The following is a 14668-nucleotide window of genomic DNA, read 5'->3' on the forward strand; positions in this document are numbered from 1 at the left end:
ACTCAATATGCGGAACCAGACACAAAGGAACGTTTGCATCTATGTTATCCTATTATTATTATTGATTTGCCTTATCAAATTGTATCCTGAATAATACAATTATACATGTTATTATAAATTGTTGTGGTTATTGCTCTGTCTCCTCATCCTCAGAATCTGTTACAGTATGTGCCTGGCCTTTCCCCGTAGGTGCATTACAGTATCTGAACCATAATAGGTACCTTGGTGTTTGCAGCTCTGGGTGGGGTTGCTATGGCATAAATGTCAGGGTTTCTCCAGAAAGAATAGCCCAAAAGGGGGGGAAACTGGACTGGGTTGTTTTCTGTGCATCTAATACTTATAACACTACCTTAACGTAGGGATTTGGTCCACTACACTACAATATTTACATTGGTCATACAGTATATGCAGCAAAAGCTAATAGTCTAAAAATTTAAACTACAGTATACTGTTCAGGAAAAGTGACCAGAAACTACAACGAACTTCCTAATAACAAACTTCCTAATATGGTCATTATTACGTTGATGCATCTTGTGATTTGTAATGCTTGCCAAACAAATTTTTGAAAAAGAGTGCATGCTAAAAAAGGTCAAAAGGGTAAGAGAACTTAGTATTATTGTTAATTATTATCGTGAATTTGTAAAGCGCCAAAATATTCCATTGCGCGATACAATAGGGTACAGAGATTTGATCACTACATAAAGAGGGTTGCATACAAATAAGGACAAACATGCACAAACAGATACAAAGATGTACTTATAACCAGTGCTTGACAAATCACCCAAAAATCTACTCGCCGCACCAAAAAATCTACTCGCCACCTAGTCCCGCCCCCAACCCCGCCCCCAACCCCGCCCCCGCTTAAAAAAAAATACATAAATAAAATAAATTGAATAAATTCCTAGTAAGAACATTAGTTTTTGACATAAGTTTATTTACTATATTACATTATACTACAATTAGTCTTTGTTACGTGTGTGTGTGTGTGTGTGTGTGTGTGTGTGTGTGTGTGTGTGTGTGTGTGTGTGTGTGTGTGTGTGTGTGTGTGTGTGTGTGTGTGTGTGTGTGTGTGTGTGTGTGTGTGTGTGTGTGTGTGTGTGTAAATGTCGGATCTAGAAAAAAAAAGCCAGATGTGAATGACTAGTTTCCTGCACCCCTTAACCAGTGTCTGGATGCCCCCGCTTCACAATATTTAAAGCAGCAATCCCGCATGGGATCTTACCTGATCCGCAGTTCTTCAATGTCCAGGTACCCTCATTCCCGCAATGTTATACCTGTCTTCTGGGTTAGGGGGGATTCCGTGTGAAGCTTGAGTCAGATCTGGAAGAAAGCAGTATAGGTTATTTCGGTGTAGTATAGGGCAGTTAATATATACAGGGTAAATAAGATATCCAGATCGAGAGTGTGAGGCAGAGAGTGAGAGAGAGACAGAGAGGGGAGAGAGAGACAGAGAGGGGAGAGAGAGACAGAGAGGGGAGAGAGAGACAGAGAGGGGAGAGAGAGACAGAGAGGGGAGAGAGAGACAGAGAGGGGAGAGAGACAGAGAGGGGAGAGAGACAGAGAGGGGAGAGAGACAGAGAGGGGAGAGAGGGAAGAGCGAAGAGACAGAGAGGGAAGAGCGAAGACACAGAGAGAGGAGAGCGAAGAGACAGAGAGGGAAGAGCGAAGAGACAGAGAGGGGAGATCGAAGAGACAGAGAAGGGAGAGCGAAGAGACAGAGAAGGGAGAGCGAAGAGACAGAGAAGGGAGAGCGAAGAGACAGAGAAGGGAGAGTGAAGAGACAGAGAAGGGAGAGAGAGCGAGAGAGAGAGAGACAGAGAGAGAGAGAGACAGAGAGGGGAGAGACAGAGAGGGGAGAGACAGAGAGGGGAGAGACAGAGAGGGGAGAGACAGAGAGGGGAGAGACAGAGAGGGGAGAGACAGAGAGGCGAGAGACAGAGAGGCGAGAGACAGAGAGGCGAGAGACAGAGAGGCGAGAGACAGAGAGGCGAGAGACAGAGAGGCGAGAGACAGAGAGGCGAGAGACAGAGAGGCGAGAGACAGAGAGACAGAGAGGGGAGAGACAGAAGGGAGAGACAGAGAGGGGGGAGACAGAGAGACAGAGAGGGGAGAGACAGAGAGACAGAGAGGGGAGAGACAGAGAGACAGAGAGGGGAGAGACAGAGACAGAGAGGGGAGAGACAGAGAGGGGAGAGACAGAGAGGGGAGAGACAGAGAGGGGAGAGACAGAGAGGGGAGAGACAGAGAGGCGAGAGACAGAGAGGCGAGAGACAGAGAGGGGAGAGACAGAGAGGGGAGAGACAGAGAGGCGAGAGACAGAGAGGGGAGAGACAGAGAGGGGAGAGACAGAGAGACAGAGAGGGGAGAGACAGAGAGGGGAGAGACAGAGAGACAGAGAGGGGAGAGACAGAGAGACAGAGAGGGGAGAGACAGAGACAGAGAGGGGAGAGACAGAGAGGGGAGAGACAGAGAGGGGAGAGACAGAGAGGGGAGAGACAGAGAGGGGAGAGACAGAGAGGCGAGAGACAGAGAGGGGAGAGACAGAGAGGGGGGAGACAGAGAGACAGAGAGGGGAGAGACAGAGAGGGGAGAGACAGAGAGACAGAGAGGGGAGAGACAGAGAGACAGAGAGGGGAGAGGCGAGAGACAGAGAGGCGAGAGACAGAGAGGCGAGAGACAGAGAGGGGAGAGACAGAGAGGGGAGAGACAGAGAGGGGAGAGACAGAGAGGGGAGAGACAGAGAGGCGAGAGACCGAGAGGCGAGAGACCGAGAGGCGAGAGACCGAGAGGCGAGAGACCGAGAGGCGAGAGACCGAGAGACCGAGAGACGAGAGACCGAGAGACCGAGAGGCGAGAGACCGAGAGACGAGAGACAGAGAGACAGAGAGGGGAGAGACAGAGAGACAGAGAGGGGAGAGACAGAGAGACAGAGAGGGGAGAGACAGAGAGGGGAGAGACAGAGAGGGGAGAGACAGAGAGGGGAGAGACAGAGAGACAGAGGGGAGAGACAGAAAGGGGAGAGACAGAGAGACAGAGAGGGGAGAGGGGGAGAGACAGAGAGGGGAGAGACAGAGAGAGAGAGGGGGTGGAGAGACAGAGAGGTGGGGAGAGACAGAGATGTGGGGGGAGAGACAGAGAGGTGGGGGGAGAGACAGAGAGGTGGGGGGAGAGACAGAGAGGTGGGGGGAGAGACAGAGAGGTGGGGGGAGAGACAGAGAGGTGGGGGGAGAGATAGAGAGGTGGGGGAGAGACAGAGAGGGGGGGTGAGATAGAGAGGGGGGAGAGACAGAGAGGGGGGAGAGACAGAGAGGGAGGAAAACTGACTGACGGGGGGGGGGGGGAAACTGACTGACGGGGGGGGAACTGACTGACGGGGGGTAACTGACTGGGGGGGTAACTGATTGGGGGGGTAACTAACTGGGGGGAGTTAACTGACTGACTGGGGGGTGGGATGACTGGGGTGGAGGGGTGACTGACTGGGTGGGGGGGGGGTGACTGACTGGGTGGGGGGGGGTGACTGACTGGGTGGGGGGGTGACTGACTGGGTGGGGGGGGTGACTGACTGGGTGGGAGGGGTGACTGACTGGGTGGGGGGGTGACTGACTGGGTGGGGGTGACTGACTGGGGGGTTACCTCTGTGTCCTGCACACACACACACACACACACACACACACAATCTCACACACACACACACACACACACACACACACACACACACACACACACACACACACACACACACACACACACACACACACACACACACACACACACACACACACACACACACACACACTCTCTCTCTCTCTCCCATACACACACACACACACTCAATCTCTCATACCCGTACACACACACACACACACACACACGGGAAGGGACATGCGCCGGAGGGGAGAGGGGGTGTAGAGAGAGAAACACCCCGCTACTTCCTCCCGCCCCGCGCCAGCAGCGGGAGCACCGAGGGGAGAGAAACACCGGCAACTGCAATATCTTCAGACCCGCGCGGGCAGCGGGAACACCGGAGGGGAGGGGGGGAGAGAGACAGCCCGCTACCTCAGTATGTGACCCGCGCGGGCAGCGGGAACACCAGAGGGGAGGGGAGGGGGGGGAGAAACAGCCCGCTACCTCAGTATGTGACCCGCGCGAGCAGCGGGAACACCGGAGGGGAGGGGGGGAGAAACAGCCCGCTACCTCAGTATGTGACCCGCGCGAGCAGCGGGAACACCGGAGGGGAGGGGAGGGGGGGGAGAAACACCCCGCTACCTCAGTATGTGACCCGCGCGAGCAGGGGGAACACCGGAGGGGGGGGGGGAGAAACAGCCCGCTACCTCAGTATGTGACCCGCGCGAGCAGCGGGAACACCGGAGGGGAGGGGGGGGGGAGAAAAAGCCTGCTACCTCAGTATGTGACCCGCGCGAGCAGCGGGAACACCAGAGGGGAGGGGAGGGGGGGGGAGAAACAGCCCGCTACCTCAGTATGTGACCCGCGTGAGCAGCAGGAACACCGGAGGGGATGGGGGGGGAGAAACAGCCCGCTACCTCAGTATGTGACCCGCGCGGGCAGCGGGAACACTGGAGGGGAGGGGGGGGGGAGAAACAGCCCACTACCTCAGTATGTGACCCGCGCGGGCAGCGGGAACACCGGAGGGGAGGGGGGGGGGGGAGAAACAGCCCGCTACCTCAGTATGTGACCCGCGCGGGCACCGGACGGTGGGGGAGGGAAACACCCCGACTTTTGCAGTATGTTCCGACCCGCGCGGGCAGCGGGAACACCGGAGGGGGGGATGTATCAGTGTATACTGTATATAAATATTTAATGTGTATTATATTCCCCCCACCTGAAGCATCTGTCCAAACTCCTCCATGACCGGATCCTTAAATTGTAAATTATAGGAGCTGACACAATTATACAGGAGGATATGAGGAGGAGGAGGAAGGGGAGGAGCAGCAGACGCGCATGCACGCACTCACTGCCCCCCCCCCCCATTACTTACCCGTGAACAAAGGGCGGTTTGAAGTCCTGGCAACTCCATCCCGCGTCACAGCCAATCAGCTACGATTTTTTTTTTTTTTCAATTTTTTTTTTTTCTCGAGCAGGGGATTTTTTTTTTGCAGAGCAGGGGAAAGGTTACTGGCCAAGAGCCAATATCCGATCGCAGCTGGCGAGCTGGCGACCGGGTTTGTCGAGCACTGCTTATAACCGTAGTAGAATAACCGTAGCCATTGTGTTACTAGCAATATTAAAATCAGTGCCTGACTTGTAAAAAAAGAGAACCCGCATGGCCTGCAGCTTAATATAGTTTCCTATTATCAAGAATCAAATAAACTGCTGCAACTGCTTTCTATGGTTTGTCAATACTTGAGTGGAATTAACACTACTTTAATATTCTTCCTAATTGCCTTTTGTGAATGTGGTGTATTTTCGTTGATGTGCTTTAGTGTTATCACCAGCTTTATACCCAACGTGGAAATCAGCACAGCAAAATGAACTAAACAAAACAATTATTCCTTCCTTTGTCATTTTTATTTCTCTCTCTCACCTGTATAGACTTTTGGAAGTAGTTCTGTAATTTGTTTATATTGATCATAGAGACATTCTGTTATTTGCTTGAAAAACATTGTTTTTCTTCGATAGGCTGCAGATGAGACGTCATGCACAAAGGGCAGGTGGCAGGAAAATGAACCTGCATGCTTCCCATTCTTTCCTGAGAGATTATTACATCACTAGGAATGCACTGCTATCCACCTCAAGTCTTTTCCTTTTCTTAATTGTATTGCTCCCTGCATTGCACAGTTTTTTCAAAATCAATAGCTTGTTGGTAAACTCTGCCAATAAATATAATACTTTAAACTTTGCAATATTCACTTGAGTACTGTTGAGTTTGACCTTATATAGCGAGGTTTACCTTGTCTTCGTGATTGACATTACATTATTTGAGATATGTATCTATAAAGTACATCACCCAAAACTAGAACCGTGACAGTAAAATAATTGGATACAAATGCAACACCATACAGGTAAGTTATGTTTTAAAAAACTTTATTTTTTGGAGAGTGGCAGGAGAAGGAGTGGTTCTGGTGCCCTTCCTGTAATACTGAGGGATTTTTTCTAAAGCCTCAGTTAGCAGTGCAGGTAGAACCTCAGGCTCAGCAGCAGCATATGTACCCTTTGCTTGCCTAGTACCAGCAGCAGGAGTAGTAGTAGTAGTTCTGTTGCTTCACCCCTGTGTGCATGCCTCAGGAGCCTGCAGCAATAGAGCTCTAAAGTACTCTATGCTGTGGACAGTGGTGCTATCCAGCATCTGAGATAGTTCAATGCTAAAGCTGCTGCCCTGAATAGCAGAGGTTTTGGGTTATGATCCTGTTGGGCCTACCACTAGTATCCAATTCATCACTAGGAGGGTTGGGAAGTAATCTAAATATACTTTTCATATTTCAGTAGCTCATCTCCCAGGTATCTATGGTGTGCTCCTTTTTGAACACAGTTGTTTCTCCATATGTCATTTGGAGGGAGGTTTGAGGTGGGGCTTGGGACTTTACTAAAAAAGGCTCCCCTCTCTGACTCAGGAAGTGCTAACTTAATATACCTACAATTCTTCCCCCCTTGAACTTTCAAATATATTTATGTTACTATAGCCCCATTCTCTCTCACCCCCTCCCATTTCACCCCCCTCCGACTACTCCTCTCTCAACCCCCTCCCACTCCTCTTCTCTCACCCCCTTCTTCCCTGCACCTGCTCTGCAGTTCTGCCAGTCTGCGGAGCTCCTTGTAATCGGGGAGAATGTGCGGGCGGCCATTTTGCGCATGTGCAGTGTCGGCAGGAGTGGTGGCCATCATTGAATGGCTCTGCATGCACCGAGGCAGAACTACAAGTCCCAGAATCCTCAGGGGGGGATAGAACACATGGGCTGGCTGAACCAATGGGAAGAGATGCAGCCCTTGAGAAGCAGGATATCCTATGTGGGGATCAAAGTGACTTTGGGGAGTCCGGATGGAGGAGGAAGGTACTGTAGTGTGCAGGGAGCAGTTGGCTTCCTGGACTTGGCCAGATCTTGCCATTTAGGCCCCAGATAGCCCTACCCCGTGAGCGGAGTATTGTAGGGAAGGCCCCAGATAGAGACTTTTAGAGATGTGTACAGAGGTACTTTTAATGGAGACCGATTAGAGTGAAATTATATCTTGGGTTTATTGCACCTGTTCCTTTAACATGGCAAAACATATAAAAACAAACAAAGTAAAGGCCTACTTCACTTTGGAGAATAACTAAACCTTCACTCCAGCAATTTCTAACTGGGCGGGTAGCTAAGCGCTATACCAGCAGTCTCCAATATATTCGGCTCTCGCCACATGTAGCGAATAGGACTGTAACGCTTGCGCTGCCCACAAGAAGGACAGGACCCCGGTACTGAAGTGGGGAAGTATCAAACAACGCACCCACTGCAGCGGAAGCATGCCTGGCAGGGGGATTGTCAAACGTATCCCGGTTGGAGAGAGTGGGTTAGTTGATACTTGCCAAGGTCTAGAAATAGAGAGGTCAGAATAGTCAAAGTCTGTTAGCCGTGGTCTGGGGTTGGAGAGGTCAGAATCATGGAAGTCCGTAAAGCTGTGGTCTGGGGTTGGAGAGGTTAGAAATGTGGAAGTCTGTATAGCCGTGGTCTGGGTTGGAGAGGTCCGCAGAGTCGAGGGCAAGCCAGGGTCAATATCCAGAGGTGTTTCAAGGTCAAGCCGGGTCGGTACACGAAGAGTCAAACTGCAAGAATAAAACATAACAAGGAACAAGGCACAACAGACGCAGGAGCTCAAGGCTACAACAAGTTATGCTCAGAAAGGTAGGAAAGGAACTGCAGGGTATTTATAGCACCCAGGAAGCAGTAGCAAGGAAGGCGGAGCGGTGGCGCGGCCTCCGTGGAGGCAAGGATTGGCTGCAGAAGACAAGTGAGCTGGAAGTACTTGCCACGCAGCTGGGGAGTGGTACATGACATCACGTGTGCGCGCCGCGTGCAAAAGAAGCACGGCGCATCCGAGGGGGTGGAGCTAAGCTCCGTGGCACTCTAGAAGAGCTGCGCTTGAACTCTGTAAGCAGAGCGGGGGTGCCAGAGTGGAGGTCTGCACAACAACAGGTAAGGAGGGAACACGTCGCAAAGGATGTGTTACCTGATTACTTAAAGTACCCCCCCCCCTTTAGGATCGGCCTCAGGACGAATCTTGTGTGGAAGCCTGGCGTGGAACTGCTTAACAAGCCGGGAGCCTGAATCTGAAGAAGAGGTATCCATGAGCGTTCCTCTGGTCCGAAACCTTTCCAGTGTACGAGGAATTGGACACCTCCTCTGGAGTATCTGGAATCGATTATGGATTGTATTTCGAATTCTTCTTGACCCTGTACAATGACAGGTGGAGGTTTAGGTGAGATGTCAGGAAACTGAGAACTTTGAACAACAGAGATGTGATGTGAGATGTGAAAGACTGCCGGGATTTTCATAGATTGAGGCAGTTGTAAGCTGTACCCCACAGGATTGACCTGTTTAAGAATGGTGAATGGGCCCAGGAATCTTGGGGCCAGTTTCAGTGTAGGTGTCTTCAATCTTATGTTCTTAGAGGAAAGCCACACTGTAACGCTGTGCTCACCACGAACAAGGAGTGACCCCGTAACTGAGGTTGGAAGGATGAAACCCGCACCCGCAGCTGCAGAGGCACGTCTGGAACGTGGACAGTCATTATAGCCGGGTCTGATCTGAAGAGATAGCGTAAGTCCAGATACTTTCTGGGTACTAGGGAGGAGCCAGGAGAGTGGTCGGTGCCGAGAGCCGTGATCGTAGGTTGGAGCCGGGTGGTTGTTGGTATCCAAAAGCCGAGGTCGAGGGTTGGAGAGGTCGGATGGTCAGGAGGCAAGCCGGGGTCGATTTCCAGAGAGGGTCCTAAGTCAAGCCAGGTCTGTACACAGGAGGGAATACGAGAACGAGGTGAAAGCACTAAGGACAAGGCAAGGCACAAACGTGGGTAACACAAGGCTACAGGGAACTATGCTCAGCCAAAGAAGGAATGGCTGAGCAGGGTATAAATGGGAGCAGATTCAATAGGAAAAGAGTTTGGAATGGAGGAGCAGCCCCAGAGAAGGCTCCTTCTGAATCTCCTTCTGAGATTTTGCACCCATCCCTGTCTGCACCATGATGTGTTAAATAAAGAAACTTTTTACTTCACCGCTGCTGTCCTGTGGAGTCCTGTTGCTGTGATCTGCATTGCCGCATCCTGTGGTTATCAGACCTTATACTCAACCCTGCAGAAGCATGCACACCAGAGGAAAACGGGCATGGTTCACGTGAGTCATTGTATTCATCAATACACTGGGAAATACATTACAGGTGTTCATAGGCGTTTTTAGACTTGGTCCTCATTGGGAGTGATGCGGGGGGGCTCATATATCTCCACCCACAACACTCACCAGGACTTTATATATATGTCTTCATCATACGCCCACCTGCATATCCCAGCACTCACTTGTGTATAATTCCAACCGTTCATTGCCTTTCTTCAATCAAGAAAATTGTTGTTTATTATATATGCATTACCTTGGGTCGTTCAGAGCACTATTATAGAACTATGTTCTTTTATCTTGAAGGCCTAGAATTACCTGTACAGAGGGTGAATGTATAACATCCAGTGAGATCTTTTCCTTGTGACCGTCACTAGTGATACACACAAGAAAAACCCGCACAGCTTATGCTAACCACAATGAGGTGCTGACTGGATGGAGACTGATTATATCATATAGGAGAAAAAAGGACCCAGTCTTCCAGCACTCTATCACAACAAATGTAGAACTAGTCACTAGTGGAGAGAGTGAGAGTAGGAGTCTCTAATTGTATTGTATTGTATGTCTTTATTTATATAGCGCCATTAATGTACATAGCGCTTCACAGTAGTAATACACGTGGTAATCAAATAAATAACAGATAATATAAATAGATCATGGGAATAAGTGCTTCAGACATAAAAGTAACATTAAGGAAAAGGAGTCCCTGCTCCGAGGAGCTTACAGTCTAATTGGTAGGTAGGGCGAACGTACAGAGACAATAGGAGGGAATTTTGGTAAGTGCGTCTGCAGTGGGCCAAGCAATATGTATCATGTGTCCAGTATAATCCACAGTGCTATTCATATGCTTCTTTAAGCAAGTGTGTCTTAAGGTGAGTCTTAAAGGTGGATAGAGAGGATGCCAGTCGGGTATTGAGGGGAAGGGCATTCCAGAAGTACGGGGCAGTAAGTGAGAAAGGTTTAAGGCGGAAGAGGGCTTTAGATACAAAGGGGGTAGAAAGAAGACATCCCTGAGAGGAACGCAAGAGTCGGAATGGTGCATAACGAGAAATTAGGGCTGAGATGTAAGGAGGAGCAGAAGACTGTAAAGCTTTAAAAGTGAGGAGAAGAATTGAGTGTGTGATATGGGATTTGATCGGAAGCCAGGAGAGGGATTTCAGGAGGGAGACGCGGAGACAGATTTAGGAAAGAGTAGAGTGATTCTGGCAGCAGCGTTTAGGATAGATTGTAGGGGTGACAGGTGACAGGCAGGAAGGCCGGACAGCAGGAGGTTACAGTAATCAAGACAGGAGAGAATGAGGGCCTGAGTCAGAGTTTTAGCAGTCGAGCAACAGAGAAATGGGCGTATCTAATGAAATGAAGGATGACTGAAGAGGATGTCCGTCGATAGCCTCTAGACCCACTGATATTGATTTTTTGATCAGCGGAATCTTATGTTTGGTAGCAAAATCGTGATCCACAAAATTTCCCCCAGACCCGGAGTCAATGAATGCAGAGGCAGGGACTAGGAAGCCACGACCCTCAAGGAAGTTTGGCAGCAAGACCCTGGTAGGTAGACCTCTCTTAATAGGAGGGGAAGAAGAAATGGTACCCAATGAGACCCCCTTATACCTTATTGGGTGTTGGCGTTTCCCGGATTCGTGGGACAGTGAAGCACCAGGTGACCCGGCAGTCCGTAGTAAAGACATAATCCTCCGACGTTGTTTCTCTGAAGGGGAGAGCTGGTGACTTCCTAACTGCATTGGTTCTGGAGCCTCAAGAGCTGGGAAAGTAGAAGGAGACAGACTGGGAACAAGAGCAGTTGGTGTGAGAGAACGTGAGTGATGGCGCTCAAGCCTCCTTTCTTGAAGGCGTTGATCCACCCGAATACACATGGCAATAAGATCCTCGAGCATCGTGGGTCTTTCTTGAGCAGCTAATTCATTCTTTAATGTCTCGGAGAGACCTTGCCAGAAAGCTGCAGATAACGCCTCATCGTTCCAGCCCATCTCTGCCGCGATGGTCCGAAATTCCAGAGCGTATCTTGCAACCGGTCTGTGACCCTGAGAAATGTGAAATAAAGAAGAAGCAGCAGTAATCTTATGACCAGGGGTGTCAAATACTTGTTTAAATTCCTTCTTGAAGCGTGGGAAGTCTTGGATAAGCTCCGGTCTCTGCTCCCAGATGGGGGATGCCCATGCCAGTGTGTCTCAAGTTAATAATGCAATAATATACACCACCTTAGATCTATCAGAAGAGAAGCGGAAGGGGTTAACTCGAACTGTATGTCACATTGGTTGAGGAAACCTCGGCATCCATGGGGATCTCCCGCATATCGATTGTGTGTGGGGATACGTGGCTTGAGCGAGAGAGAGGCTTCAGGGGAAGAAACAGACAGAGTAGCAGGTCTAATAATTCTGGATTGTGATTGGTTAAGAGAAACCATGGCCAGGTTTTGAGTCAGGGAAGCAATCTGATTATCCATGTATTGAAAATGCTCAGACATAGAAGACAGGGCTTGGCCCACCTCAGGAGGGTCCATGTTTGTTTGGCTGAGCATACTGTAATGCTTTTGCTTCCCACGAGCAATACAGGACCCCGGTACTGAGGTGGGGGAGTAGCAAACCACGCACCCACAGAAGCGGATGCGTGCCTGGCAGGTGGATTGTCAAACGTATCCCGGTCTGGGTTGGAGAGAGTGGGTTAGTTGATACTTGTCAAGGTCTAGAAATGGAGAGGTCAGAATAGTCAAAGTCTGTTAGCCGTGGTCTGGGGTTGGAGAGGTCAGAATCATGCAAGTCCGTAAAGCCGTGGTCTGGGGTTGGAGAGGTTAGAATCGTGGAAGTCCATATAGCTGTGGTCTGGGTTGGAGAGGTCCGCAAAGTCAAGGGTAAGCCGGGGTCATTATCCAGAGGGGTTCCAAGGTCAAGCCGGGTCGGTACATGAAGAGTCAAACTGCAAGAATAACACAGGACAAGGAGCAAGGCACAACAGATGCAGGAGCTCAAGGCTACAACAAGTTATGCTCAGAAAGGTAGGAAAGGAACTGCAGGGTATTTATAGCACCCAGGAAGCAGTAGCAAGGAAGGCGGAGCAGAGGCATGGCATCCGCGGAGGCAATGATTGGCTGCAGGAGACAAGTGGGCTGGAAGTACTTGCCACACAGCTAGGAAGCAGTGCACGACGTCACGTGTGCGCACCGCGTGCGAGAAAAGCACGGTGCGTCTGAGGGGGTGGAGCTAAGCTCCGTGGCACTCTAGAAGAGCTGCGCGTGCGCTCTGTAAGCAGAGCGAGGGTGCGCGTACTCGCTGCTACCAGAGTGAAGGTCTGTGCGACAACAGGTAAGGAGGGAACATGTCGCAAAGGACGTGTTCCCCGATTCCTTACTGTGGCGATATGGGGTTAACCAGGCCACTAATAAAGGCATTATACCCGGCTGGTTAACCCTAAATCGCGTTGGGACTGAAGGGGTTTATTGTGTGTATACCGTTGTAAGAGATGTGTGCAGAGGTATGCAATGGAGACCGTTTTTAAGGTGAAATTAAAATAAGGCTTTATTGCGCTTGTCCCTTTTAACACAGCAAAACATATGAAAACAAAAAACGCCTATCCCTAATTAAGGGCTCATTTACTTCCCCAGTCCCTTTCTCCAGGGCTGGAGGGATCATCCCATTGCCATCCTATTCCCCAAAGTCTCAAGAGATACCTTAATGCAGGTGGCCCTTCATGTCAGTCTCTGGTAGGTTGCTGGGTCCCCTTTGTCCAGGAAATAGGTCTTTGGGTGTCTTGATCTCAGCAGAGCCTTTCTGCTCAAGACCTTTTTCCTCTTGTCAGCACCCTTGTGTACTGAGGAAAATCTCCCTTCCTGTCTCTGAGGCAGGCTTTTTTGACACCTGTAATCAGCCAGTTGGTGTTGGTTAATTGTCTACCAGCAGTTAACCACCACACTGCTGGATTAGAGGCACATTTCTGACCTGTTTTCCCCTCCACCATCTGTATTGTCCCCATTTTGCAGCTCAAAACCTAGCTGCAGCTATGAGAATTTGTGTAAAATGTGCCAATTATATTTGCGATACAAGGGGGAGCTGCTAGCGCTAAACCAAGCGCTGATTGAAGAAGCGTGCCAATGAATGGGTGGCCGCTTTGAAGTATTGGGATCACTTCCTAAGCCCTAGACCTCTAAACCGCAAGGTCAATTGGATAAGTGGTTTGCGGTTTAGCTGAAGTGCTTTTCTGTCAAAATGTATCCGCCAGTCTTGTTAGCCACTTAACTTGAAGGGAGAAAGTATATTGACGTGGGAACTAGGTTAAACCACAGACCACCTCACAGCCTGTCCAATTAAGTGGCTAACTTGCACTAGGAGTGAGCTAGCAATCTAATTTTTAGATCCCAGGTAGCTGAAAAAATATGACACACATATTTGTTTTATATTGTTTATAAAGATAGAAACCACATATAAAGAATAAAATGTGTTTCAGTGCTGGTTTTAAATGTGAGGACAGGAAACATTTTTCTGTCATCCCAGTAATCAATCCTTCAACATGCAAATATGTTAAGGGTGAATGCGCAGAGGGATTTTTCATCTCCGTACTTCAGAGGCACCCTGCAGAGTTGGTGCCTCAGTGTCTATGAGAAGTTCGGAGTTGAAAAGCCTCAGAGATCATAGATGTTAGGATGGCCGGAGATTGTAAGTACCAGATACCGGCGTGAAGTATGGGCACTTCACACTCGGTGGCCAAACCCCAAACTTAGTGTCGCCAGGTAAGTGGTTGGACCCGGTATGCTAAGGAGCTCAGGTGTGAGGTTAGCACATGCTCCGTGTAAACCGGGAGGCAACTTCTGCCCTTTTTGCAAAGTACTGGCAAGTCGGGGATAGGTGGGAGAAATGTTCCCATGGGTGGGATTGGTTGTGCAGGTTAGGTATAGGGCCCTTAACCCTATAAAAATGCCTGCTGACCAGTCCCTAGCAGATTCATCTAAGATTTTACCAATTAGAGCGTCAGCGGTTCCGGAATGTGAGGGGTTAATTATATCGTAACCAAGGATCGTGCACCTCTTCTGGAATTCATTAGAGCTAAGGGTTCCCGAACGAACCCTGTAAGGACTGAACTAACTTTTCCCTGTTGGCGGAGATATAGGGGTGTCAACTTGTGCCCCTAGCCAGGAACTGTTACACGGATCAATTTGCGCACCCACTTGCATGCGTGCAGGGGTGCCCAGAAACTTTGTTTCGTTCCAAAAACATTTGATTTCATTCCCTGTACCCAGTAAGCATTTTATTAAGTGTAAATTGTGAAGATTTGTGTGTTTGTCTGAAAAGAAATAAATTACAATTTATTTTACTCATCTTGTGTGCCCAGTCCAGAATCCCGGAA

The 14668-nt window shown here is 49.5% G+C and overlaps 1 long non-coding RNA gene across 1 annotated transcript; it reads right to left on the minus strand.

Annotated features, from left to right (window-relative positions):
* Positions 1 to 965: 965 nt before the first annotated feature.
* LOC142491990 (uncharacterized) lies at positions 966 to 4928 on the minus strand. The gene is made up of 2 exons (XR_012800638.1): positions 4841 to 4928; positions 966 to 1320 (listed from the first exon to the last, which is right to left on the minus strand). It is a non-coding gene; the product is annotated as an uncharacterized LOC142491990 (long non-coding RNA).
* Positions 4929 to 14668: the final 9740 nt, after the last annotated feature.

This window comes from Ascaphus truei, chromosome 4, assembly GCF_040206685.1.
Source record: "Ascaphus truei isolate aAscTru1 chromosome 4, aAscTru1.hap1, whole genome shotgun sequence".
NCBI classification, from domain to species: domain Eukaryota; kingdom Metazoa; phylum Chordata; class Amphibia; order Anura; family Ascaphidae; genus Ascaphus; species Ascaphus truei.